The 24,426-nt window shown below is 46.4% G+C and overlaps 1 protein-coding gene across 1 annotated transcript in view; it reads left to right on the top strand.

The window, feature by feature from the left end:
* The window catches only part of DRC2 (dynein regulatory complex subunit 2), a 134,508-nt gene that overhangs the window by 54,034 nt on the left and 56,048 nt on the right, over positions 1 to 24,426 (top strand). The gene's annotated exons all lie outside the window — the stretch shown is intronic.

The following is a 24,426-nucleotide window of genomic DNA, read 5'->3' as shown; positions in this document are numbered from 1 at the left end:
CTGAATAACAGATGTTTATTGTTACTCAGCTCAATGGTACTCATTTTCTCGACTTCAGAAAGGATGAGAGGCCCAGTGGATCCGCCAGGATTTGACCTGTTACCATGAGGTCGAACACAGGCCCCTGCAGTGGATGCATTAGTCCAACGAGCCACCAGACCCACCCAGTAAAATATCACATAAACCATCAAACAGTACAATAGATTGCCTTCCATAGGTCTCATGAACTCTTAGATATATAATCCATACAAACCTTCACAAACCTTTCTACATACTGTCACACAACTCTTGTATGAAGAGGGATTGGTGAATATGTACGGGACTGCTTCTATACATTGGAAAAGGCAACATCCTCTTGGCCTTGATTACCACGGAAGAGACCTTTGTTATGTTTAAACACTTCAGAACAATCCAACACCTTCCCATGAAATGCTTCTAGCTGAGAAAAAACTAGAAGGGAAGGCAAGACCTAGAGCCAGGTTGATCTGGTAGGGAGGTTGATATGACAAAGGTAAGAGGGCAACCCAGTATGATTTTTTACAGTAGCTCTTGTTCCCTCCCGAGCAGACTCTTTTTAGTTTATCTACAATGCATGTATTACAGGTTGGTAAATGCCCAACAAAAGAAAGAGCTCACCCAGAACAAGTGCTTAGTGATTGATCTAGCTGAGCTTAACGGCTTAAGGGGGCTGCGGTATAATGGGAGCCATCTGGCAATTTATAAGACTACCTTCCTATGCCAACCCTAATTTACGTTTCATATCAGGGTATGTTGAAATATGTACAAAGGTTCTGTCTGTTTATATATATATATATATATATATATATATATATATATATATATATATATATATATATATATATATGTGTGATGTGTGTGTATGTATATATATATATATATATATATATTCACCACAATCCTCCATTCAATCGAACAGACGTCTCCGACACTCGAAAGTTGCTGTGCACGTAATATTTTAATCAGCAGGAAAACAACGCGTTTCGCAATGTAGCTTGATCACGTTTACAACTTCCAACCAAACATGTGTCCTTTTACTCTTTCCCAAAACATAAACATAGAAAATGGACTATCACCCAAGTTTATCGGTACTGGTTGTGGCAGACATTTTGAACGAGTCAAAAGATAACAATGTTTCGTAACAACAATAGTAACTTAAATAAACTACATTGATGACGTTAAGCCCACCAATTTATACTCATTTCAGTCAATATCTCTCTGGTAATGCCATCATATATTTCATTCTGATGTCACTTCATAACCTATTATTATCGGCAGACGAATGAATTTTAAATGTTTAGTTACTGCCACTGCATCGTTCATTGTCCAGAGTATTCAATTCATTCAGCCCTTGGTTATACGTTGCAGACAAATTTAGCCCCAGTGGGCATTCATTTCTATATTGTAAGATATGTAACTCAATGCGATATCTGTACAGGGTCAGAAAATATCATTTTCTTACAAAGGTCCAAGCCCAAGTGGGCATAAGCTAATGTGGACTGCGGAAGTTCTACCAAGCTCCGCCCAAGTGGGCAATGATTCTCATTTATTAATCATAAAGCAAATCAATAGATCTTTCTTATAATTGTTTGTCGCAATGTCTTAGAAAATGCCAGTATTTCGCATTAGAGTCCAAGCCCAAGTGGGCACAATCCCTATATCTGCCTTAGACCAAGGAATTACATGGATAGATCATAACATCAAGACTGACTGTATATGGTAGGTAGCCAAATACTCTTTCAGCATTCAAATCTGTTTGACTTCATATTCATGGTCACAGAAATTCATCACAGAACCTATAAAATAAAATAAAATGTTTTAAAAGAAAGACCTTTAAAGATCCTACTGCAGACAATTTATATAATTATATTCAACTTTCATTTTTCATTTTCATTATGCAAGATGTACTGCTAGCTCCTCGTTAATGTTTAACCCATTAGGATTCATACATTCGAAATCAATTATGTATCTTGACTCCATCTGTCGTAAAGCTAGTTTCTTGTTTCCTCCCCGAATACCCAGATTAACCTTATCAATGACAACCATCCTCAATAGATTTTCATTTTGAAAATGATGATCAAAGAAATGGCGGGCCACTGGATATTGTTCGTTATGGTTTTTTATGGCCCTGCGATGCTGTAAAACTCTTTCTTTGGCTTTCAGAGTAGTGCTGCCAACGTACCACCTACCACACGGACAGATCAGTACATCCACACAATACATTGTGTGACAGGAGAGGGATTTTTTGATTGCAAACACCCTCCCTGAAGTTGCCACAGTGAGTTCTTTACAGTTTGTGCTATTCCGACAGGCTTTGCACGACCCACACATTTGAAGCCTGGATTGTCTTTAGGTTCAATTTTACTCATTACAGCATTTGGACTTAGATCATCTTTCAGTGATCTGCATTTTCTGAAGGTGATCTGGGGATTAGGGTTCAGATGGAGTGTTAGATGATTGCCGGTCAAAAGGACATGCCAGTGTTTTTGAAAGATCCTCCTAATCTCATGTGCCTGACCTGAGTAGGTTGTGATGAACCTAACCTTGCTCTCTTCTTCTCTGATTTTGTTGGGGTTAAGTAGCTCATTTCTGGTGGTGGTGTCCACTCTTTTGCATGCTTCTACAATAGTTTTGTTCTTATAACCCCTTTTCTTGAAACGGTCACTCATGATGGTCTTTTCTAATTCATAAGCCTCTTTTGTGCTACAGTTTCTTTTGGCTCATAACAGTTCCCAATAGGGAATACTGTTCACGAGGCTTTTCGGATGTGCACTTTTTGCATTTAAAAGGCTATTGCCTGCCGTTTTCTTTCGGAAAAGGCTAGTAGTCATGGCAGTTCCTTGTATTTTTACTTGAATGTCTAGGACTCGATTTCAGTCTTGTGTATGAATAGCACAAACTGTAAAGAACTCACTGTGCCAACTTCAGGGAGGGTGTTTACAATAAAAAAATCCCTCTCCTGTCACACAATGTATTGTGTGTATGTACTGATCTGTTCGTGTGATAGGTGGTACGTTGGCAGCACGACTCTGAAAGCCAAAGAAAGAGTTTTACAGCATCGCAGGGCAATAAAAAACCATAACGAACAATATCCAGTGGCCCGCCATTTCTTTGATCATCATTTTCAAACTGAAAATCTATTGAGGATGGTTGTCATTGATAAGGTTAATCTGGGTATTCGGAGAGGAAACAAGAAACTAGCTTTACGACAGATGGAGTCAAGATACATAATTGATTTCGAATGTATGAATCCTAATGGGTTAAACATTAACGAGGAGCTAGCAGTACATCTTGCATAATGAAAATGAAAGTTGAATATAATTATATAAATTGTCTGCAGGAGGATCTTTAAAGTCCTTTTTTATAAAACATTTTATTTTATTTTATAGGTACTGTGATGAATTTCTGTGACCATGAATATGAAGTCAATCAGATTTGAATGCTGAAAGAGTATTTGGCTACCTACCATATACAGTCAGTCTTGATGTTATTATCTATCCATGTAATTCTTTGGTCTAAGGCAGATATAGGGATTGTGCCCACTTGGGCTTGGACTCTAATGCGAAATACTGGCATTTTCTAAGACATTGCGACAAACAATGATAAGAAAGATCTATTGATTTGCTTTATGATTAATAAATGAGAATCATTGCCCACTTGGGCGGAGCTTGGTAGAACTTCCGCAGTCCACATTAGCTTATGCCCACTTGGGCTTGGACCTTTGTAAGAAAATGATATTTTCTGACCCTGTACAGATATCGCATTGAGTTACATATCTTACAATATAGAAATGAATGCCCACTGGGGCTAAATTTGTCTGCAACGTATAACCAAGGGCTGAATGAATTGAATACTCTGGACAATGAACGATGCAGTGGCAGTAACTAAACATTTGAAATTCATTCCTCTGCCGATAATAATAGGTTATGAAGTGACATCAGAATGAAATATATGATGGCATTACCAGAGAGATATTGACTGAAATGAGTATAAATTGGTGGGCTTAACGTCATCAATGTAATTTATTTAAGTTACTATTGTTGTTACAAAACATTGTATCTTTTGACTCGTTCAAAATGTCTGCCACAACCAGTACCGATACACTTGGGTGATAGTCCATTTTCTATGTTTATGTTTTGGGAAAGAGTAAAAGGACACATGTTTGGTTGGAAGTTGTAAACGTGATCAAGCTACATTGCGAAACGCGTCGTTTTCCTGCTGATTAAAATATTACGTGCACAGCAACTTTCGAGTGTCGGAGACGTCTGTTCGATTGAATGGAGGATTGTGGTGAAAATAGTGGGTGATCGGGAGCCCTACTCCGACCCACTTGTGAGCGGGACCGGCAATTCACCGGAATCTTGGTTTGATATATAATCTAGCCCCGAGGTGGTGGCGGTTACCCCTTGGTTCAAAGCAATCAAGGGTTTCAAAAAGTGTTCCTCCTGCAAAGCCTGCCAACATGGAGTTAATAAAACCCAATACCTGACTCCATTCTCTGACATTCCCCGTTTGATCTCTAAGCAACTCACGTGCAGAACGGAGTATGCAGTTTATGTGCTGGAGTGTCCTTGTACCCTGCAATATGTGGGTAGCTCCAAGTTGCAGGTGCAAAAGAGGATACTCCAGCACATCAGGGCCATCAACACCGAGGACCAATCTTATCCGGTGGCGCGTCATTTCAAGGAATATCATGGCAAACAAAGTCACCTCATAAAATATTTTGCCATTGACGCGATTCCACCCCTACGCAGAGGTGGTAACAGGGAGGCAAAACTGCGGGCCCTAGAAACAAAATATATCCTTGATTTGGATACTAGAACTCCGATGGGCCTTAACACCAGTGTTGATTTTTACACACATCTTTAACACCTTAGGCCCTTAGAAACCCCTCCCCCCCTTAATATTGTCCCAAGTACTAGTGGCCTATATTCATTCTTTCTGCCTCCAACTGTTATAACATGTGTCTTCCGTGACAGGATAGAGATCATTGTAGGCTTCTGTTCAAACACATTGGCTCAATGTAGCAGCTTTAAGTAACTGAAATTCCAACTGACATTCTGTTGCATTTGACCTGTGTTTGTTTTGAATTTACCACAAACCTATTTTTGTAAAAATCCAAAAAAATGAAATCATACCCGATGGTTGACCACCAAGGGGATGTTATATGTCAACACAGTATGAGTTTGCATTTGCACTTTATACACTTACACCTTCTTCTCCAGGCACAATGTTTGTTATACATGATTGAGTGGCCTTATGGGGATTCAAATCCCTTGATTTTGATGAATTCGTGAACGATTGTTAGTTAGGTACAGAGTGTAAATTAGACAAGAATTTGTGATTTTACCCACTTGGGTTTTATTCAAATGATGTCTACATAGTTGTTACCATGACTTTCATTAGCGGAAACATATTGAAATTCTATTCCAGAGTCTGTAACATTTTGCAATATCATGTGTTTCTGATTACAATGACTTGTCAATAAGTCCGTGATTTTTATAAGGATTTATTCAATGATTTTAACAAATATGAAATCTTGTATTTCTTTTAAAAAATCAATGTTGGTATTTTTCATTACTTGTAAATACTTTTCACAGTTTAAACGCAAATCTATTTACTATGTCTATTACGCTGTACCTTTGCAGGTCACCAATCATGTTGCACTATTATTTGCACTTGCACTTTAAATAGTCTGTGTCCCTCCCCTAACGTCATGTGATCAAGGCCTCCATGAAGGCCGAAACGTAATGCTGGTGGCGATTCTGGAACTTGAATAAATATTAATTTCACTTTAGCCTGGGTCGACTTTGCGGAGGTACGCTGGTCCGTGTGGGACGAGTGCGAGTGATATATATATATATATATAGATATATATATATGATCCAACAAAGTGCCTGAAGCATTCGAGAGGCACACTGCAGGGCTTTACCCTCCGGGTTTCTCATGTCAGCACGCCTTTCCACAATACAATATTTTCCAGTGCCCGACATTCCAGTGCCCGACGCGTTTCAGGGGACCTCCCCCTTCCTCAAGGGCTGCTTCCAAAAAAACTTGATTAGGCATCCCATATTCTACTGACATTTTATTGAGTCAAGCCCCCTGGTAGGCGTGTGTTAAGTACACCATCATACCCAGCTTTGTGGGACTTGAAGTCCTTGTGACGCACATAAATTATTAACTTTTTAGTAAAGTTGAGAGTTCTGGTTCAGTAATGCATTATTTTTAAAACCTATAGTAGGCTGTGTTTGTGGTCCAGCGCGACGTGTTTTTACAAAGAGTCCTTCCCTCGCCATACCTCGAAACGGTTTGGAAGTCCGAGCCTCATCCTGCTGACAAACATTCACAATCCAACAGGCGATGGTGCTCTCTCCATGGCCAGGCTGCCGTGTGTTCAATGATCCAACAAAGTGCCTGAAGCATTCGAGAGGCACAGTGCAGGGCTCTACCCTCTGGGTTTCTCATGTCAGCACGCCTTTCCACAATACAATATTTTCTCTCAAATGGATTGTGGATGTATTTTACCAATCCAAAGCTGTAATATTGTGCCTGGAGTGGTAAATGGCTTTTTTTTCATTTTACAGCTCGGCGTGGATAGCATTGTGCTAATCCTATGCTTAAAGACTTTGCTGTACAAATGGCATAAGACTTTGTCCATTTCTATCTCTGCGTGGATAGCACTGTGCTAATCCTATACTTAAAAACTTTGATAGAAAAGCAGACATTTGAGGTGAGCAAATTTAGAGTATCGCTGGTGTTGAGAGTGCTCTATACAGGAGCTGCCTTCCACCTAAACTTGGGAACTACCCAGAGTTCTCTCCTTCTTTTTTGCATAATGTATGCGTCACTCTGTGCCTGCAAGGGAATTGTTTTGATTCATACTGGGTGCTCCCTTGTGTCTGGACAAGCTAAACCTCTCTGAAGAGCTGTGATGACAGCGAAACACGTGTCAGGGGTTGCTTTTATTAATTTCAGGTTGGCTTGGATGGTATTTTACCAATCCAAAGCTGTAATATTGTGCTTGGAGTGGTAAATGGCTTTTGTCATTTTACAGCTCGGCGTGGATAGCACTGTGCTAACCCTATGCTTAAAGACTTTGCTGTACAAATGGCAAAATACTTTGTCCATTTCTATCTTGGCGTGGTTAGCACTGTTCTAATCCTATGCTTAAAAACTTTGATAGAAAAGTAGACATTTGAGGTGAGCAAATTTAGAATTTTGCTGGTGTTGAGAGTGCTCTATACAGGAGCTGCCTTCCACCTAAACTTGGGAACTATCCAGAGTTCTCTCCTTCTTTTTTGCATTATATATATATATATATATCTCAGAACCTTCCTACATTTTTCAATATATACATTCACTAAAAAGGTTACAGGGACGTTATAGTTAGGTTCAGATTTTACAAGCACAAATACATAGAAATTCAGCAGTTATAGTTATACTTATCTAAAGAAACTATAACTCATGCCCTAAGGTAACTATAACTTGCGCCCCCAACATGCACAGTTTTCTCATTAATAATTTTATTGCAAATGTTGCAGTGATATGAATGATGTCATAGAAGATGTCCGGACTGATGTAAAATATGAGTTTATTAGCAGTGCATGGCTGGTCACGAGTTATAGTTTCTTCAGATATGTATAACTGCAGAATTTCTGTGGTTTTGTGCGTAAAATCTGAAATTTCTATAACGTCCCTGTAACCTTAGTGTATTTCTTGGGTTTCTGAAGTCTTGGTAAGACATCACATGCTCTATCTCGGAGAGACATGTTGTGTTTAATCTGTGGGCTTCAGCCCGCCCACAGCCTTCCCATTTGTTTGCTCAATCTCATATTCTTTGTCACCATTTGTCCCTGGCATGGATGGTCATGCCTCTTCTTGTGTTTAGCCCTCCCCCCATAGCATGGACCAAGTACTTACAAACAGCCACTGCTCCTGTTTTTATGACCATTTTAGAACCACATTTTTTCTATCTTTTTCAGCATTCTACAGAGTGCTTGTGCTTTTTATATCTCCATCTCCTCCCTGCTGCCCTCATGCCCGTCCACAGATCACCCCATCCTCCGTCATTGCTATTCCCTTCGTTGCTGCTTTCCATTTCCCCCATCTCCTCCCTCCTGTCTCTGCCTGCTCCCTCTTACCTCATGGGGCTTGCCCTGTCTATAATCACCCCCTCTGCCGACCCAGTCACTGTTTTAAACCCCCATTGTAGTCTGTTTCGTTCTAGAGAGTGGTGGTGTTCTGCCTTTTAAAGTCCTGTTAGTATATAGCTGACATGCTGATTGGAGCATGTGCGCATGGCTGCTATTGGTAAATATTCTTTACAACGAATACTTTACTGCGAACACTTTCACCCAGCATCCCATTATAATGCAGTGTTAATTATTACGAAGTGTTTTACCCCGCATAGACTTTAACCCCGCAAACCATTACAACGAATATACTTTTACAACGAATATTTCTGGTAATGGTTTGGCAGAAATAGATATAAATTTTGGCTAAGACCCACAATGTAACGGAAAAAATGTGTGACTCACCTTACTGGAACCAGTTTGAAAGATGGAGGACGACTTCCTTGGCAGGGCATTGAGTATTTAAAAAAAAGCAATGAAGATGCTGAATATTTGTAGCAATAATGAATCTCGCTAGAAGGAGGACGAGTTTATCAGAAGGAACCAGCTCGCATGAAGGAGGTCGAGTAGCTTTTGCAGGGCATAGAGTTTGGAAATACAGACATGAAGTTGAAGAAGATTTCAACCAATCAAGATGCACCCTTGAAGGTATGCGGAGGAAGAGGTCAGCGTCACTTAGTCCCATTTTTATGTTTAGGAAAGAATATGACGAAAGCAAAAAAACGTAATTTGTTTTAATTTACAGAGCGACTTTAAGAGGAAGGGATGCATGAGAGATCTGTTTAAAGGTAACAGATTTTATAACGTTTTATTTATTAGGATAGAAAGAGAGGTAAAGAGTAACGAAAAAAAGAACGAAAAACAGTGTATTCGTATTATAAAAATATAGATGCATTTTACTAAATCCCTCATTTTCCCTGGCATGTTGTGCCAGTAGGTAAGTGATAACATTTAAAAAAAAGATTTTGGCATTCATTTTTCGTTGTTATAGCATACGTAGTACAATAGAGCATGCTAAATGTACTTTTAATTCATTGCATTGCATTTTTGAGGTGTTTGACTCGTAATAAAAGGATGCGGGGTCATGGCCTTTGCGTTGTGTTAAATTCGTTGTAATGGTATGCGGAGTGTTTGGCTGCGGGGTAACGTCGTACATTCGTACTATTACTTGGCACACATGTAGTTTCTGTTTATTTTCCACGTGTGAGTGTGCTAGGTGTGTGTGCATGTTTACACCATGGCAAAAGTAGTTCTTTTAATGGGGTTGCTGATGCAATGTATTTCCTCATGTTCACTACTGTAAACCAGCCTAACACTGTGGTTCTTTCTGGTTTTTGTGTGCAGTTTTATATAGCACCAACACCACCTGAAGGTAGAGGAGCGCTTTATATTAGCACCAGTTGCTTTTTTTGTGCAGTTTTATATAGCGCCACTACCACCCGAAGGTATTGGAGCCCTTTACATTAGCTCCAGTTCCTTTACACAAGGAAATAGTCATTTTTGTAGGTACAGGGAGGTTACGTGATTTGCCCAGAATCAAGGATGTTAAGCTTACGCCGAAACTCAAAGCCAGGTTTCCAGCTCCATAGTCAACAGCTGTGGCCCTTATGCCACATCATCTCCCAAGAGGACACCACATTGTCTTTCTAGCCTCTGCCTCAGTTCCACATTGTGTGATTATGGCCAAATCACTTAATCTCCCCCTTATTGGAGCGTTTTACATTGACAAGTTAGTTTTCACAAGGACACCGTAAACTTAAGCAAAACACTTAATCTCTCCGTCAACCTCCCACCAGTCACTGCTTACCCATGCTTAACTCCCGTTGCACAGATCCCCCCTTCCCCCAAATCCCCTCCTCCACGACTCTGCTTTTCAACACCACACCAAAAGTATTTGATCGCTTTACATGAGCACCAGTAACTTTTTTTTGTATGCAGTTTTATACAGCACCAAACACCACCCAAAGGTATTGGAGCGCTTTACATTAGAACCAGTTGCTTTAAAAGGGCACATTCATTTTTGTAGGCACGGTGAGATTAAGTGATTTGCCCAGAATCAAGAAAATTAAGCTTCCACCAAAACTCAAACCCAGTTTCCCAACTCCATAGTCGACAGCTCCGGCACTTACGCCACATTCTTTTCCAAGAGGATGCCACATCGTCTCCGTACCCTCTGCCTCATTTCCACATTTCGTGATTACGGGCAAGTCACTTAATCTCCCCGTGGCTGCCCGAATTTGCTGTTGGTTGCCCGTCCACCTTCCGCCTGTCACTGCTTACCCCGCTGAACTCCATTGCACAGATACCCTCTTACACCAACTCTGCCTTTCACATTTGTTTGTGCAGTTTTATGTAGCGCCAACACCACCCAAAGATATTGGGGCGCTTTACAGGAGCATCAGTTACTTTTTTGTGCAGTTTTATATATCACCAATGTAGGAAGGTGGATACCTGACTTTGGTTACCCCAGATTTTTTGCCTAGTGTTTAGCTGGTATTCTGCTAATCAGGGCCCCAGGCTATATGCTCTCTTTAAAATGGACTCCATGTACCCTAGGTACATCTCCTATTGGATACTGGGTCACCTTATGAGCCCCTGTACAGTGTACTATAGGTACCCAGGGGATAGATGCATCCAAGGCCCACCAGGGGCTGCAGCATGTATTATGCCACCCCTGGCTGGCCACCCAAATTGACACAACTGGCTGATAACTCAGCTGGGGCAAGGTGGTGTAATCACCCTTTGCTTTAGATATAGTATACCTATATCTAACCTTATATCTGGACACATATACACCTATACGTCACTCCTATGGCAGGCCTTAACAATCCTGGAGGCAGAGTGTGTGGTTTTATGTGAGATGGTGCTCTAGCATGAGCTGAGCCTGTCTGCAGCTTTCGGAACCATGTCCTTATAGCTGTTCTAGGATAATGCCATACCATATACTCTTAAGTGCATTATGAACCTCCCGGTTAAATGCTAACTATGGTTTGGCTTTATCAAAACATGTCGAGTAAGGTGTCATACGATTTGGAATACTGCCCCCTCACCAGTCCTGGCGACGGGGATATCATTCCACCCTTCTATAGGGTGAAGACATGTTGTTTCCACTATTCCCGGTTAAAGTTAACCAGAGCCTCAGCATCACAAAATGGATGCTGCTGCCACAGACACAAGTCTAACCTCCTGCTGCTGGGAGACCTTGCAGCGAGGGAGGCTTGGGCAATAGGTTTCCTGCCTTGGGAGGTGCTAGCACCACCCCAGACAGGACTTTGTGTATTGGGACAGGGAGGGCCGAAAGGATTGAGACACTGCCTGGGGCACACAAGGTGTCCCATGCATAGGCCAGTTCAAACCAGTGCTGGGGCACTCCAGCCGCAGCTCTGGCGCGAAACTGGACAAAGGGAAAGGGGTGTAACTGCCCCCTTCCCTGGTCCCACCCATAGGAGGGACCTAGCAGGTAATCCAGCCCCTAAGATTGGTATATAGGTAGGAGCTGAGTCACAGGACTTTAGATTATTCTGACTGAAACTTTGAAACGAAACTTTGGACCTTCATCACTCTACTTTGGAAGAAGACGACTGAAGAATCTCCCTTGTGGTCAAGGAGTGACCACCCTGCACAAGCAGGCACCATCCAGCGATCGACGACTTGCGTTGCCGCCGCCTCCGGCCGGAGCCCGAGCCCAGAGCCTGACAAGAACCGGATTCCCAGACATCCAACAGCCCGATCCACAGTCCCTGCAAAGCTGAAACCCGTGGAGGCGACGAGAGACGTGGACCGGCCATCTTGAAAAGTCTGCGACCTGCTAACTGTGCAGCCCCCGAGGCCTCCTCGAAGCTGTGCATTGGGGATTGAGAAGCCCCAGCCCCGAGCAGCATCTACACCAAAGATCAGCCCTGCACACTCCACGAGTTCTGCGTGGGGCCCTTTTGCATTTTCCTGCTCGACGCGCCTGCCCGGTCACTTGCCCGTTGGCTAGTGGCCATCTTGGCGATGATTTTTTGAAACTACACCGCTGGTCTGGTTGCTCCAGACTGGCCCTTGCTTCCCTCAAAAGAAGCAGCCCCTCAGACCTTGCTGGTCTGAGTAAGAAGCCTACACCGATTCCTGCGTGGGTTGCCTTTACCAAGGCTAGTTGACTCCAATCTTGAAGCCGACAGCGAGAGGCTTCGTGGGACAGTCCGTGCCTGCCTCCTGGTCGTCGTCGACGCCTCCTGGTCCACGTGGCTGCAGAGACAAGCTTCCCATCTGCACCTAATTGCAACGCGACATCACCTGGTTCCATCCTGGTCACTGGCTAGTGACTCAGACTCTGTCCCCTCTGCTTTCAGGTCCTCTACATCTTCGATCCACCCTTGGATCCACCCGGACTCTTCTCTTCTGGCCGCCTGCAGCATCTTTTCACCAAGGATCCATAGATCTCCACGACGAAACCCAACACACTTTGGGACCTATGCACCCGCTTCCTGTGGGTTAGGTAACGCGAGTACTACTGTGCTCCTGTAAAGGTTTACACTCCTAGTGTCCTAGTTTCAAGTGAGTAAGTTCTAGTCCAGTCAGAAGACTCCCAAACCTTTAACTTTTACGCACTCATTGACTTCTATATGTGCACTCATGTGCCTTTAGACTCTGCACACGCATCCCGTGGGCCTCCTGCTCCCTAACCATTGTTAGTCCAGTGTAGCCCCAGCGATTCCCAAGGCCCTAGGTCTTACCATTGTTCGTGACATGGTACTTATACCACTTTTTTAATATATGGTTTAGCGGGCCACCCGGCCCTATCCATAATTGTGCAACGTTTGTCTATTCTATTAAGTTACTTGTTGTGCGCTTGTGCTTCTGTGCTCATAAAGAGTTCAGGGGTTTGTTTAGAAATAAATACATATATTTTGAATATATATCCTGTGTGGTGTCCTTTCATTTGGTATTAAAGGGATTTCATATGGTAAAACAGCTGGCTTCACATGCCCTCTTGAGTTTAGCCTGCTTTGTCCATGCTACCCCTAGGATAGCTGGTCTATAAGGTTGGCTTTACAACCATCACCATAAGGGTTGTTTGGACTGGTGCAAGCTGCTCACTAGAATAGTGAACATCATATACCAGGCCAACTTCTCACAACCAACACCACCCAAAGGTATTGGAACAGCTTTATAATAGCACCAGTTACTTTACACACAAACACATTAATTTTTGTAGGCATGACGAGATTAAGTGATTTGCCCAAAATCAGGGATGTTAAGCTGACGCTGATGCGGCTCTCTTCTGAACTCCCTCTCGTCACGCTGCTTCATCATGGAGCGATCTATCAGAGCTAGTTTAAGCAGCGACCTCCTGTTTCAATTTGCAACGCTACTTCTAATACCAATCTGCCTTTTCTTTACCCAGGCTGTTTCTCTACAGTACATTTAGGACCAGCAAAGAGGGCGAGCCAGACATAAAAATCTTGAGATTTCTATTTCCTCACTGGGTTTTTTCTTGGGACTTGTGTTGAGTCCTGAATCCCAAGATAGCTGCAGACACTTTCCTGGTTGAAGTGTTGACAGCCAATTGGATTTCGAAACAATGAGATTCTATCAATGTGAGGTGAACGAATAATTTTTATGTGTATTTTCAACTTTGCAGTGAAGGGAAGTGGGACCGGCTCTCTTCGCGATTGGTAGAATGAGAGCACTATGTGCTTTTAAAATACCCCTCACACACTAATAATTCCTTAGTGTCATGCTTCATCATAGGGGTCTTCCCGTCCCTCTACGGGGCGGGGCGTGCTACGAGCTACGCGGGAGCACTGATATTAATGACGATAGGCTATGTGTGGTGTAGGACAGTGATAAGTGATAAAAGTGTAGGGACCTTAGTACGTGGATGTAAAAAGTTAAAAATCCCCTGGCTAGTGGAAAAAATTTATTTAATGGCTTCCCTAGCCTGGAACAGTAAAAAAGGGGGTTTGAGAGGTAGAACAAGATACGTTCACTACCTAGTCGACATGGCATGTTTCGTAAGCAGTCCCCTACTGCTTACTCATCAGGACCTCTGATGGTCCCTACTAGTAATACTCAATTACTAAATGCTGTATGCCTAAAGTCCTAAAACCCAGTAGCAAAAATCGGCTACTCGATTAGTCTTCTGGGCTTGAGTGGGCCCTTAGTGAAGCGAAAAAATGTATTGACCTGTTGTGGTCCCTGTAAAGGAAAAAGGAAAAAGAAAGTACAGTCTTTTTTTACTGTTCCCAGCTAGGGAAGCCATTAAATTATTTTTTTCCACTAGCCAGGGGATTTTTAACTTTTTACATCCACGTACTTAGGTCCCTACACTTTTATCACTTATCACTGTCCTACACCACACATAGCCTATCGTCATTAATATCAGTGCTCCCGCGTAGCTCGTAGGTCGTAGCACGCCCCGCCCCGTACAGGGACGGGAAGACCCCTATGATGAAGCATGACACTAAGGGATTCTTAGTGTGTGAGGGGTATTTTAAAAGCTCATAGTGCTCTCATTCTACCAATCGCGAAAGAGCCGGTCCCACTTCCCTTCACTGGAAAGTTGAAAATAAACATAAAAGATATTCGTTCACCTCACATTGATAGAATCTCATTGTTTCTTCATATCGTTTTGGAGGGTGATTCTATCACCACTACCTCTACACTTCCTCATTTGTTCTTTTGAGCCAATTGGATCTCACCATAAGATCTGTGCTTAGGCACCGCCCAGATATCTATATTTCTTTTGTCTTTTATAACTCCAAAGCTCCTGAACACATTTACACCAAATTACAAAAAGGGCTTTTTCTGGAGCAAGAGCTATTTTTGGGCTGTAGTTGTGTCAAAAATCCCTATGGGAAATTGCATGAGGAAAACGTGTTTTGGGACTCCCTCTGTTTTTTCCTATGCAAGTTATGCTAATATGCTTCTGTATTATGTTGTTATATCCTTGCTGATTTGCTGGAAATCTGGGCCTGTAGTATGTTCCCCTGGGCCCAAAGGCCCAGCTCTCGGCTTACTCGCTCCGATGGCAAAGCACCCTGCGGTTTACAGCACGGTCCTGTTCTGGATCGGCTGAGTTGGTTTGCCCTCAGTCACACGCAGCAGCCCCTGGCAGGCACGGGTTCACTTCCCCGAGCCACGCTACCTCTGGTGGTCAGATGGGCAAAGTGCTCCGGCTCCAGCTGTCACTCAGTAAGTCCTTTTTTTCCTTGGCAGAGGGGTTGGTTCCCTTGCTCCAATGGGGTTCCATGGGGGTAATCCACAAAATGCGGTTGAGTTCCACATTGGTCCCAACAGTTTTCTGAGCGATGATTCAGACCTCTCGGCATGATGCGATTTCTAGAAATAGAAGAGGTGGAGACAGGGAGAAAGCACTAAGGTTTTTGGAACCAAGATACATAATAGAAATCAATTCAAAGACACTGACTGGCAAGATTAAATGCAGAAAAAGATTTGCACACACATTTATGATGAAAATTACTGCCAAGCTCTTTCCTGGAAATCAGCAAAGATAGGATGAACAAATGAATTATCTTGAACGTAGTTTTAATTGCACAAATCTCTTTTGAATAGCACTTTAGGAATGCACAAAGTGAGCACTTTAGGCAACACTGTTAGAATAAGATCTGGATTCCAGCCTTCACTCCACGGTCATTGTAGCTTCACGTGGATAGTCACAGCAGCCCCTCCTGGCATTCAGTGTTGCCAATCCACTTCACCACATGGGCAACCTTGCCCGATTGGTGCGGGTTGGGTTCCTCCCACTACAAGAATGAATACACTCAATGGTAGCCCATCCAGGCATACAGGGTTGCCCAGCTAATTTGGCACATGGGCAATGCTCTGATCTGTGTAGGGAGCAGGTTTCTTCTCCTCTAACTCATTTCACGGCAGCCCCTCTTGACATACAGGATCGCCGATGAAGTCCAACACATGAACAGATGACAAAGTTTGAGGTCTCAGACTACCCTACTTATAGTTCTTTCCCAGACACAAAATGTCATTTAGAGTCTGGACATTTTAGGTTTTATGTTGCGGCTCTGTTTCTTTAAAATGGACACCATTCCTCCTGAAGGATCTCTGCCACAGCCGGCAGGACTCTGAAGCTAGATAACCCACAAAAAGATTCATGGGAGTGACCAGAGTTGACACCTGGATGTCAGCCACAGTGAAATGTGCATCAAAGGTTAATCCAGTGCCCTCGTCCAAGTCAAAGTCAAGTCAAAAGATTTATATAGCGCGCTACATACCCGGAGGGTCTCAAGGCGCTTGAAGAAGGGTGGGGAATTACTTGTCGAATATCCAAGTTTTAAGTTGCTTTCTGAATGGTAGGTGGTTCTGAGTGAGACGAAGGTGAGTGGGGAGTGAGTTCCAGGTTTTAGCTGCGAGGTAGGAGAAGGATCTACCTCCCATGATGGTTTTATTGATGCGAGGTACGGTAGCAAGCGCTTGGTTGGAGGATCTTAGTTGGCGGGAGGGGGTGTAGCAGGAAAGTCGTGTGTTGAGGCATTCGGGTCCAAGTTTGTAAAGTGCTTTGTGTGCGTGGGTTAGGAGGCGGAAAGTAATCCTCTAATTGACGGGGAGCCAGTGGAGGTTTTTCAGGTGACTAGAGATGTGGTCTTTACGCGGGATGTCTAGTATGAGTCTGGCTGATGCGTTCTGGATGCGTTGGAGTTTTTTCTGGAGTTTTGCGGTGATACCGGCGTATAGGGTGTTTCCGTAGTCCAGGCGGCTTGTAACCAGTGCATGGGTGACCGTTTTTCTGGTTTCTGTGGGGATCCAGCAAAATGTTTTTTTGAGCATGCGAAGAATGTTGAAGCAAGATGATGAAACGGCGTTGACTTGTCTGTTCATAGAGAGTGAGGAGTCCAGGATGACGCCCAGGTTCCGTGCGTGGTCCGTCGGAATGGGTGCTTTTCCAAGGGCCTCTGGCCACCAAGAGTCATCCCAGGCGGAGGGGGAGGTACCTAAGATAAGGACTTCTGTTTTGTCTGAGTTCAGTTTCAGACGGCTGTGCTTCATCCACTCGGCTACTTCTTTCATTCCTTCATGTAGGTTGGTTTTGGCGGTGTTAGGGTCTTTGGTGAGTGATAGGATCAGTTGAGTGTCATCCGCGTAGGAGATGATGTTGAGGTTGTGTTGGCGTGCGATGGCCGCGAGGGGGCTCATGTATACGTTGAAGAGGGTGGGGCTGAGTGAGGACCCTTGTGGTACGCCGCAGATGACTTCAGTGGCCTTTGAGTGGAATGGTGGGAGGCGGACTCTCTGGGTTCTTCCGGTGAGGAACGAGGTGATCCATTCCAGTGCTTTTCCTTGGATTCCGATGTTTCTGAGGCGCTGTAGAAGGGTGCTATGGCAGACTGTGTTGAAGGCTGCGGAGAGGTTGAGGAGGATGAGGGCGACTGTGTCTCCATTGTCCAGTAGAGTTCGAATGTCGTCTGTTGCTGCGATGAGGGCGGTCTCCGTGCTGTGTTTGGCTCGGAAGCCGGACTGTGAGGAGTCGAGGGATTTGTTGGTTTCGAGGAAGGCGGCGAGCTGGTTGTTGACGGCTTTCTCAATGACTTTGGCCGGGAATGGAAGGAGCGAGATGGGGCGGTAGTTTTTGAGTTTGGTGGGGTCCGCTGTGGGTTTTTTCAGAAGGGCGCTAATTTCTGCGTGTTTCCAGCTTTCCGGGAAGGTGGCGGAGTTGAGGGAGCAGTTGATGACGTCTCGAAGGTGTGGTGCTATGATGGAGTCTGCTTTGTTGAAGATGTGGTGAGGGCATGGGTCTGTGGGGGATCCTGAGTGGATGGAGTTCATCAGGCGGATGGTGTCCTCAGTGGAGATAGGGTTCCAGTCATTAAGGATGTTCAAGGGGGGTGAGGGTACGGCAGAAGGTTGGGTGGGTTGGTCTCCGGGTTGGTTGTCAAAGCTGTTGTGGATGTCTGCGATTTTGTTGTGGAAGAACAAAGCTAGGGAGTCGCAGAGGGCTTGAGAGGGGGTGATGTCGTTGGAGTTGGCTGAGGGGTTGGTAAATTCTTTGACGATGTTGAATAATTCCTTGCTGTTGTGGGCGTTGTTATCTAGTCGGTCTTTGCATGCAGCTTTCTTGGCAGATCGGATTACTGGTGGTGTGTGCGGGTGGCGTTTTTGAAGGCGTCCCTGGTGCTGGTGTTTGGGTCTTTTTTCCAGGTCTTCTCGAGGGAGCGACAGAGTTTCTTTGATTTCTTAAGATCATCGTTGAACCAGGAGGCGTTTTTGCCGCCTAGTTTGATTTGACGTTTTTTCAGCGGTGCTAGGATGTCGGCGCTGTTGGATAGCCATTGGGTGAGGTTAGTGGCTGCTTGGTCGGGGTTTGAGGAGTGGGCAGGGGGGTTTTGAAGAAGCGATGAGGAGATCTGGTCGATGGTGATTTTGTTCCAGTTTCTTCGCAGAGTAGGCTGAGGATGGTTGTGAGTTGTGGTCTTATTGTAGATAAAGTGTACGCAGCTGTGGTCCGTCCAATGGAGAGTAGTGGTGTGACTGAAGGAGACATGTTTGCTGGAGGTGAAGATAGGGTCGAGTGTGTGACCTGCGATGTGGGTGGGCGTAGTGACAAGTTGTTTGAGTCCGAGGTTGGCGAGATTGTCCAGAAGGGAGGTGGCGTTGCTGTCATTGCTCTTTTCCAGGTGAAAGTTGAGGTCTCCCAGTAGAATGTATTCCTCGGAGGGGAGGGCGTGTGGGGTGATAAAGTCAGTGATAATGTCGCTGAATTGTGCACGGGGTCCTGGAGGTCGGTAGAGGAGTGTGCCTCTGAGTGTGGTCTTGGGGTCGGTGTGGATCTGGAAGTGAAGGTGTTCGGCGCTGGCAAGGTTGACGTCTGAGCTGGTTGAGATGCGGATGGAGTTCTTATGGACGATAGCGATGCCTCCTCCTGTTTGGTCGGTGCGGTCCTTACGGATGATCTTGTATCCTTCCGGGATGGCAATGGTGATGTCTGGGGCTGATGAGGCGTTCATCCAAGTTTCTGTTAGGAAGGCGATGTCGGGAGAAATGGTGTCTAGTAGGTTCCAGAGGTCGATGGCGTGTCTGTGGACTGAGCGGGTGGGTGGTTGGAGTCAGATATCTGTTGTGTGTTCGTGGATGAGGAGTTTTTCTTGGTGCCGTCGAACTTGCAGGAGTAACATGTGAAGGGTCCATGGGTGTGTCCAGGAGCGGCTTGGTCGCAGTTGGAGAGTCGGCCGGGGTTAAGGGCTAGGAGGGTGGAGGCGTCGTATGTAATGTGGGAGGGCTGGGCATTGCGTGGACCAGGGGGTCTGGCGCTGGGCGCGGTCCAGGCGCGGAAGGGCGTAGACGGGCTTACCTTTGGCGCACCTTCGGCGCGGATGGGGCGCGATCGCTGCGCGTGAACGCTGCGCGTGACAGCATCTGTCATAAGTGGGTGGGGAGGGGGGAAGGGCGAGGGAGGAGCAGCTGGGAGGCGGGTGCGTGGTGGAGGGGGCGGGCTCAGGGCAAAACAACAACAACACAGCAAATGGCGGCTACAACGCGAGTGCAGACCGGGTTGGGGGAAAATGATGAGGTTATTGCCAAAATTAATTACAATCAATGAACAAATGCAGGTACAGTCGAGTGCACAAACAGGCAGGCATGTTCAAGCGCTTAATGAGGACAGCAGCGCTATGCAGGCTATAGTGATATTACAGTGCTACAAGCAACTTCAAGCGTTAAGATAGCTCAGCAGCGCAATGCAGACGATACCAGGCAGCTTTCGGCAGGAGTCAGCGAGGGCAGAAGGGAGCGACCGTTCCCAACGAAGTCAGGGCGGTCACAGCGCTTCGGTGGACAGGGGTGAGCCTAGCCTCTTAGTGGGAGGGAGGAGCAGCTGGGAGGCGGGTGCGTGGTGGAGGGGGCGGGCTCAGGGCAAAACAACAACAACACAGCAAATGGCGGCTACAACGCGAGTGCAGACCGGGTTGGGGGAAAATGATGAGGTTATTGCCAAAATTAATTACAATCAATGAACAAATGCAGGTACAGTCGAGTGCACAAACAGGCAGGCATGTTCAAGCGCTTAATGAGGACAGCAGCGCTATGCAGGCTATAGTGATATTACAGTGCTACAAGCAACTTCAAGCGTTAAGATAGCTCAGCAGCGCAATGCAGACGATACCAGGCAGCTTTCGGCAGGAGTCAGCGAGGGCAGAAGGGAGCGACCGTTCCCAACTCTTCATGATTGTCTTATCATCCCCATCTCCTTCTCCTTGAGATGTGTCCAGGCATCTTTCCTTGTGATCTGTCACTGAATCAAAGAACCCTTTGAAATACATAGGGGGAGCAATACACAATTCTCTCTAGGGGATTTCTCTACTCTTCACATATTTTCCAAGCATGCCTGGGCTTCCTAAAATGGAACCCAAAGTCCTCTATGTAATGCACTATTGAAGGCACTTCTGCACTCAGGGTAAATTCACAGCACTCTCACTGTATTATGCTACCACCAGCATTTCCATATGTAGCATACACACCAGTCTTCGCACGCTGTTCAGTACTGCAGTCTTGCTGTACTGCATCAGTGTGGCATTTTAAAAGCACTCTCTGCCAGCACGCATGCGTTTACCATGTGTGCACTTTACTACACTTCACCCTAGGTGTACTTTATTCCTTGCAAGCATACATGCCCCCAGCACATGTTTTCATCACACTCGCACTTCCACATCAACCTGATGCAGGCCAGAGGTGAGTTAAACATACAGCGGTGGAACTTTTAAAAAGGTGAGTGAGCCTGTAGGCCTCACTTCAGTGACACAGAGTAACAAGCATTTGCAATGCAATGGTCTCGGCATCATTAAAGGTAGAGCTATTGGCATTGCTCATGACATTTTTTTTCTTTAAATCAAAAATAAAACTCTGCACTCACCACTCTGCACTCACCACTCTGCACTCACCACCACTCTGCACTCACCACTCACCACTCTGCACTCACCACTCACCACTCTGCACTCACCACTCACCACTCTGCACTCACCACTCACCACTCTGCACTCACCACCACTCTGCACTCACCACCACTCTGCACTCACCACCACTCTGCACTCACCACTCTGCACTCACCACTCTGCACTCACCACTCTGCCCTCACCACTCTGCACTCTGCCCTCACCACTCTGCCCTCACCACCACTCTGCCCTCACCACCACTCTGCACTCACTACCACTCTGCACTCACTACCACTCTGCACTCACCACCACTCTGCACTCACCACCACTCTGCACTCACCACCACTCTGCACTCACCACCACTCTGCACTCACCACCACTCTGCACTCACCACCACTCTGCACTCACCACTCTGCATTCACCACTCTGCACTCACCACCACTCTGCACTCACCACTCTGCCCTCACCACTCTGCCCTCACCACCACTCTGCACTCACCACCACTCTGCACTCACCACCACTCTGCACTCACCACCACTCTGCACTCACCACCACTCACCACTCTGCACTCACCACTCACCACTCTGCACTCACCACTCTGCACTCTGCACTCACCACTCTGCACTCTGCACTCACCACCACTCTGCACTCACCACCACTCTGCACTCACCACCACTCTGCACTCACCACCACTCTGCACTCACCACCACTCTGCACTCACCACCACTCTGCACTCACCACCACTCTGCACTCACCACTCTGCACTCACCACCACTCTGCACTCACCACCACTCTGCACTCACCACCACTCTGCACTCACCACCACTCTGCACTCACCACCACTCTGCACTCACCACTCTGCACTCACCACTCTGCCCTCACCACCACTCTGCACTCACCACCACTCTGCACTCACCACCACTCTGCACTCACCACCACTCTGCACTCACCACCACTCTGCACTCACCACTCACCACTCTGCACTCACCACCACTCTGCACTCACCACCACTCTGCACTCACCACCACTCTGCACTCACCACCACTCTGCACTCACCACCACTCTGCACTCACCACCACTCTGCACTCACCACCACTCTGCCCTCACCACCACTCTGCCCTCACCACTCTGCCCTCACCACTCTGCACTCACCACTCTGCACTCACCACTCTGCACTCACCACTCTGCACTCACCACTCTGCACTCACCACTCTGCACTCACCACTCTGCACCACTCACCACTCTGCACCACTCACCACTCTGCACCACTCACCACTCTGCACTCACCACTCTGCTTGGTCTCTGTGGAAGTTTGTACTCCCTCTCAGACAGCACACAGCGTAAACTTATAGACACTGTTGGCTGATAAATCGGCATGGTGTGTATCACTTTCACCTACCGAATTAAGTGATTTCTATGGTCTTTTCTCTTTCTGTTGCACGAACCGGTGATACTAAGTGTCATCTTTCAACCTTCCGTGAAGTGAGGGGCGCTAGGTGATGGCCGCACTGTAGTGAGGCTCCCGCTGTACTCCGAGAAACACGCATCATAAACCCCATCCCGGCAGCAAAACTTGGACCCCCGACATCACCGATCGAAGCAGGATACTGGGCTGCATCTGTCCCCCGACATTGACGCCGATCAAAGATAGCGGAGGGAAGCGACGAGCAGCGGAGTCTGGTGGCGAGGTGAGGGGAGGATTGACTGGAGCGCCCGCCTGGGAACATCACGCGAGCCCGAGGAGGTGTAGGCCGTGCCACGAGGCAACCTGCGGCCTGGTGTGCCCATCGGGTGAAGTCGGAGCTGCTCGCTGAGGTTGGTGTTTCTCCCCCCCACCCCCCCCCGTGGGGCACAGAGACCTACCCGCAAGCCCTGAAAGAACTGCCCAGGGTGCCGATTGCAAATTCGGCCCGAACTGGTAGATGGAGCACGAAGCTAGCTGAGGCCTACTCTGCAAAGGAGGTGAGAAGTGGCGGCCGCTAGGCGTGTGGAGAGAGCCATAAAGCGAGGCAAGCTACCGCGAGTGGGTTGGGCATGGCGAGTGGTGGCACGAAATAAGGACCTGCTACAGGCCCCTGGGACCGGACATCAGCAGCGCAGCTTTGAACTCGCGGCCGCCCCGGAAGTCAGGCACGGTCGCCTGTGACGGGGGCGGGGCCACGTTCACACCGGAAGAGGAGGCAGGCGGAGTCGTAGCGTCTCGCGGCCCGGGGCTCCTGTGAGCGGTGTAGAGCCCCGGGGCCGCGCCAGCAGGAGGTTGGGCGCCGCGTGCTGAGGTAAGGTAAGTTCTGGAGCGCGATTGGTGCACTTGTGTGTGTGTATGCTCGTGTGTGTGTGTGTATGTATGTGTGCGACGGTGACGGCGGGGGAGGGGGAGGGGGGGCCTCGGTGCACTTGTGTGTGTGCGCGCGTGTGTGTATGAGTCAGGGGTGGTGTCTCTGTATGTATGTATGTGCGTGCGTGCATGGGCGCGTGTGTGTGTGTATGCGCATGCGTGTGTGGTGCTTGCGCTTCCCAGGAGACAGCGCCTGGCCACAGCGCGCGTTCCAGTTACAAATCGCCTGGAAGGATGCGCGTGGCCAGGACTGTCTCCTGGGAATGATAGTCGCTGACAAAAGATCTCGGCGGAGACGCGCTTCCGCGCGTTGACGCCGAGACCTAAAAACGACCTGTTCACTACTACTGGTCACTAAACAGTATGCTGCCATCGCTGCGCTTGCACTGTTTAACTCCTGGTGAAAGCAGTAGCCTTCCATTACCATGAGGGTAGTGCTTTGGGCAGCCCCCCAGTCCAACAAGACCGCAAACATGCCTATATCATGACACACACACATCTGTATACGCATATGACAAAAAAAACAGTGTTATGGATCTAAACAACAATACAGTCGGGTACTCCGGGCTGGGATACCCATCTCTCACTATGCAGAGGAGTTTTCCTTCCCAACAAAGAACTTGGAACTGGAACAAAATAGGGTAGTTTAATTCCCACTTTATACACATTTTCTAGAAAGGGGTTGTTTATCCACTGTCTCATGCTGGGGAATTAAGTTTAGGGTGATCCTCTTTCCAGTGTTTTTCGTAGGCTGCTCTCCAGACACCACCTTCGTTTAAAGTGAAGCTTCTCATAGTAGGTAGCACTGGGGCTGTGTCCTAAACTTGAGCGCACACAACATGTGCACAATAAAGTGTGAGGTTTCTGCACCTGGCCGACATCAGCCCCTCTGAAGCAGACAATATGGCAGGCCTGACCCAGAAACAACCTCACCTTGTAATCCGCCCCTTTATTCATACCATCCATCAAATCGTAAAGCTCAGGAAGAACTAATCAGTAGCCCTTTACTAAACAAGCATTTACAATGCAATGGTTTCGCCTTTGGAAAAGTTAGAGT

Source organism: Lissotriton vulgaris, chromosome 1_1 (genome assembly GCF_964263255.1).
Source record: "Lissotriton vulgaris chromosome 1_1, aLisVul1.2, whole genome shotgun sequence".
Classification (NCBI taxonomy): domain Eukaryota; kingdom Metazoa; phylum Chordata; class Amphibia; order Caudata; family Salamandridae; genus Lissotriton; species Lissotriton vulgaris.
Note: the sequence above shows the minus strand (reverse complement) of the source record. Positions and strands in the feature narration are given on the sequence as shown.